Source organism: Ursus arctos, chromosome X (assembly GCF_023065955.2).
Source record: "Ursus arctos isolate Adak ecotype North America chromosome X, UrsArc2.0, whole genome shotgun sequence".
Taxonomy (NCBI): domain Eukaryota; kingdom Metazoa; phylum Chordata; class Mammalia; order Carnivora; family Ursidae; genus Ursus; species Ursus arctos.
In genome coordinates this window covers 85,345,773-85,351,060 of record NC_079873.1, presented here as the reverse complement: position 1 = coordinate 85,351,060, position 5,288 = coordinate 85,345,773, and the positions used below count along the sequence as shown (strand labels likewise).

The window sequence follows — 5,288 nt, the reverse complement described above, 5'->3', positions numbered from 1 at the left end:
CACTATTTTCCACAGCTACTGTACCATTTCACATTCCCACCAGCAGTGTGCAAAAGTTTTCAGTTTCTTGACATCCTTGCCAACACTTGATTTCTTTTTGTTTTTTGGTAATAGCCGTCTTGAGAGGTGTGAGGTGATATCTCATTGTGGCTTTGAGTTGCATTTCCCTGATGATTACTGATGTTGGGCACCTTTTCTTTCCATTTTTTAAAAAGATTTTATTTATATATTTGACAGGCAGAAAGAGAGAGAGGGAGAGAGAGAGGAGAGCACAAGCAGGGTGAGTGGCAGAGGGAGAAGCTGGCTCCCTGCTGAGCAGGGAGCCGATGCCAGGCTCAATCCCAGGGTCCTGGGGTCCTGACCTGACCTGAAGGGGAAGGGAGACCCTTAACCGACTTAGCTGTCCAGGTGCCCCATTGAGCACCTTTTCTTATACTTACTGGCCATTTTTATAAGATTTATTTGAGAGAGACAGAGAGAACATGAGTAGGCAGAGGGGCAGAGGGAGAGGGAGAGAGAGAATTCTCAAGCAGACTGCCTGCTAAGCGCAGATCCTGACGTGGGGCTCAATCCCAGGACCCTGAGATCATGACCTGAACCAAAATCAAGAGTCAAATGCTCAACCGACTGAGCCACCCAGGCGCCCTTCCTACTGACCATTTGTGTCTTCTTCAGAGAAATATCTGTTTGAGTCCTTTGCTCATTTTTTAATTGGGTTATTTGTTTTATTGCTGTTGAGTTGTAGAAGTTCCATATATATTTTAGATATTAACCCCTTATGTCATATAGAGTTTGCAAATATTTTCTCCCATTCCGTAGGTTGCCTTTTCACTCTGTTGATTGTTTCCTTTGCCTCACAGAGCTTTTTGGTTTGATGTAGTCCCCTTTGTCTATTTTGCCTTGTGGATTGCACTTTTGGTGTCATATCCAAGAAATCATTGCCAAGACTAACACCAAGAAGATTTTCCCCTATTGCCTTCTACGAGTTTTATAGTCTTAGCTTTTACACATTTAGATCTTTGATCCATTTTGAATTAATTTTTGTGTGTAGTGTAAGATAAAGGTCCAATTTCATCCTTTTTCATGTTCATATCCAGTTTTCCCAACACGATTTATTGAAGAGACTGTCTTTTCCCCTTTGTGTATTCCTGACTCTGTTTTTGAAGACACTTGACTATAGGTGTGTGTGTTTATGTCTATGTTCTTTATTCTGTTCCATTGATCTATATGTCTGTTCTAATGCCAGTACCATAGTGTTTTTTATTACTGTAGTTTGGTAATATATTTTGATACCAGGAAGTATGATACCTCCAGCTTATTCTTCTTTCTCAGCATTGCTTTGTCTATTCAGGGTCCTTTATGGTTCCATATGAATTTTAGGAATTTTTTTTTTATTTCTGTAAAAAAAATGCCATTGGAATTTTGATGGGGATAATACCAAATATATAGATTGCTTTGAGTAGTATGGACAATTTGAAATATTAAGTCTTCAAATCCATGAGCTGGAAATGTCTTTCCATTTATTTGTGTCTTCTTATTTTCTTTCATCAACATTTTGTGGCTTCCAGTGTATAAGTCTTTCACCTCCTTGGTTGAATTTATTCCTAAGTATTTTATTTTTGATGCTTTTGTAAACAGGATTTTCTTAATTTCATTTTGGATATTCACTGTTAGTATATAGGAATACAACTGATTTTTGTATGCTGATTTTTTTCCTGCAGCTTTATCAAGTTCATTAATCAGTTCTAGTGTGTGTGTGTGTGTGTGTGTGTGTGTGTGTGTGTGTGTGTTGTCTTTGAGGTTTTCTACATATGAGATCAAGCAATCTAGGGCCCAAAATAATTAACTTCTTTTCCAATTTTGATGCCTTTTATTTCTTTTTCTTGCCTAATCACTCTGGTTATGAGTTCCAGTACTATGTTGGATAGGAATGGTGAGGGTGGGCATCACCGTCTTATTTCTGATCTTAGAGGAAAAGCTTTCAGTTTTTCACCATTGAGTCTGCTGTTAGCTGTGGGCTTTCATATATGGCCTTTATTATATTGAGGTACATTCCTTCTATACCTAGTTTGTTGAGAGTTTTTACTCATGAAAGGGTGTTGAATTTTGTCAAATGCTTTTTCTGTATCTATTGAGATAATCATGTGATTTTTATCCTTCATTCTGTTAATGTTGTGTGTCATATTTATTGATTTATGTATTTTTTTTCAGTTTTATACCTTTATTTGACCATCAGCGATTAGTTCTCGTCCACATTAACTGTCTGTAGATTTTTAAAAGTGGTGACAGGTACATAGGTAACCAGTGTGTAGAGCTTGTTTGGTGAATCTTCATCCTTTTTACATTTTCTGGACAACCGCACATGGATACAGTATGGAACATTCCTTATTCCTTTGGCCCAGATGGCTTTGTTGAGCCTGGTGTCAATGCACACATCTGGAGTTCCCATCTCCTTCATGGCAAACTTCCGGATCTCTTTGAGTGCCCGAGGCGCACGCTTCTTGAAACCCACTCAATGGATATGCTTGTGAATATTGATGGTGTATTCTCCGGTCACTACCTGTTGATGGCAGAACGGCCCTTCTTCTCCCCACCCTTCTTCGCGGGAGCCATTCTGCCGGGCCCTGGTTGGAAAGCTGATTTATGTATTTTAAACCATCCTTGCATCCCAGGGATAAATCTCCCTTGATCGTGTGTATGATCCTTTTCATGTGGTGTTGAAAGAAACGTTTCTAGAACTTGAGATGTGTAGGCATTGTGCTTAGAAGTAATGACCTGGATTATAACATAAAAATGCCAGCCTTACATCTGGAATTGACAGCTAATCACTTTGATCTGAGGAGCACCAAAAGTCTCTTCATTTTTCTACTCCAAAAGTTGTCTCTCCCCTTTGCCTACCTGCAACTGATGCTCAAAATTGAAATTATAATATTGGAGATTAATTCCTTTGGCTTAAACTTTTCTTGACCTCCTATTAAAAAAGAAACACCATTGGTTGGGGAGGAATATGGGAAATTTTCAAATATTATTAATCTTATACAAATCAGTGGAAATTGTGTAAAGAGCTTCTTTTTCTAGGGTTGTTTTTCTTTCCATTAGTAGAGAGTGTGGAGAGAGTCAGACTTGAAGTTTGAAGACAAACTTTACGTATTAATGATTTTGCTGAAGGTGGTTCCTGGACAAGGCCTAAAATAGAGCCTATTCAAGAACATAGTAATATAAAACATTTAATTTGTGCTCCATTTCTCTTCTTCACTATTTATTGGGCAAGAATTTGTCAAGTACCTACTATGTGTCAGGCACTGTGCAGGGCACTGGACATACAATGATGCAAAAAGCAAGCAGGGAATGTACAAACTACCTTACATGTGAGCCATGTTGGTGGACATTATTGTCCTCTTACTTCTGGTGTACCCAGTTGCATTTCTTGGTGAAATTTCAGGCCATATATTTCCCCACTTTTGTAGTTTCAGGCCTAGCACAAACCAGGATCTCAAAGTATACTTGTTAACAATGAAGATAAGATAATGAATGGTTTTAGGAACCTAGATTTTTTCATGTAAGTTAACTCCAACATTTGATCTGTGTGTGGGGGGGGATCACACTTCACATTGTAAGTATTTGATAGAGGATTCTAGAACAAAATTATAAAACAACCAGGAACTTGATCTGCCAGATAGAAGTAAGTACAAACCACGTGTGAGAATACAACACTAGTGAAAAACTAATTAGAAGAGCAAAGGCTAGAAAATGTTGAATGACTTCAGAAAGCAGTTTAATAGGTGCAGAGGTTTAATAAAGTCACTGCCTAGAAGAAGTAGAGAATCCCAGGATCAATGTATATCAGAGAAGAAAGGGAGCTGCAGATCCTCTGGTCCAGCTGAGGGGGAAAAAAAGAGAGATCTAGAGAGCAGGAATGGTAACTTCAATGTCACATGGCAAGTCAGTGGCAGAACTGGGTTCAGGATTCAGGTCTTCTGATTCCCAACACAGTCCTCTTTATAAACAGCAAGGAAGAACTAGTATTTATTGAAAGAAACTTGTGTTCTCAGCATTCTATCTTATTTAATCCCTCACTTCAAAAGCATTAAATTAAATTTACCTCCATTTTGCTGGTGAGGAAATTGAGAATCAGAACTAACATTCCAAAGTTGTACTCCCAAAACTTCCATTCTCAAAGACTAGGATTAGCTGTATATAGAATACAGTGTGACTGGTACCCCCCACCCCCAGTTGTGTAACACTGAACCCTGATTCAGAGAGCTGTCCCAAGACTGGGCTTGAAGAGTAGAGGCAAATTCCTTCTGGTTGGATAAAGAATGTGTATGCTCCTCCCAGTTTACTCTGCCCCCCCCTTATTATGTAATTTATTCTTTCGCGGGGGACTAAGGGAATTTTTAAAACCACAAATGAATTTTTCAAACTTGCTATGGGTAGCAAAGAAGGTATAATAATGGTGGTCTCAGTAACTTCACAGGTTTTGGGGCAGTCAACAGTCTGTCTATTTTAGTGCTTAATCAACTGGGGTGCAAATCCCCATTCTACCACAGTGTGCCCTCAGACAAGTTACTTACCCTTTCTGAGCCTCTGTTTCATCATCTGTAAATGTAGGTGATAACAGGACCTGCCTCAAAGGGCTATGGTGAATTTTTTCCTTTTGATTGAGTTTTTACAATATGATAACACATGAGTTTAGCCCAGTGTTTGATACATAGCAAGAACTCAGTAAATCTTAGCCTTTATTACCCAAATGCTAATTCCTGCCTTAAATGTACCACTTCTGGGAGAGAACTCACAAAACTGGATGTGTTTGGAAGAGAAGAGGCAGTTGGTTGGCCTCTTTGCCCTGTTGTTTGTGAACAGGACTCCCTTCCCCATATAGAGTTACCCTCTCTGTTGTCCACTCCTAGTGGTTGAAAGAGTAAGGTCCTCTAAGGACAGAGATATCATCTAGTTCAATAACATTGTCATAATGCAGACCAGAAATAGGAACCTCTCCTATGCTACTCAGAGAGTGCCCTGGCTCCCAAGTTTTGCCATGAGAGATAAAAGATCGGGGCAAGGGGAGAGTAGAAAGAGAAGCATGTGAGCTCTTGAGTAGAGCTTGGCTTGTAGTGCTGGGCTGGGAGCTCTTTGAAGGCTAAGTCTACATCTCATACCTTATCCACTGTGAATCTCACCTTCATGCCTTCAACACAGTCAGCACACAGAATAAATCTATTTGGGGGAATGGAGATTGGACTAGATTACTCTGAAGGTCTAGGAATAGAGTTGAGGTCCTTATGGAT

General features: G+C 39.4%; 1 pseudogene; it reads right to left on the bottom strand.

The window, feature by feature from the left end:
- Window positions 1-2,209: 2,209 nt before the first annotated feature.
- On the bottom strand, window positions 2,210-2,613 carry LOC113241197 (60S ribosomal protein L31-like; annotated as a pseudogene).
- Between the last annotated feature and the right edge of the window lie 2,675 nt (window positions 2,614-5,288).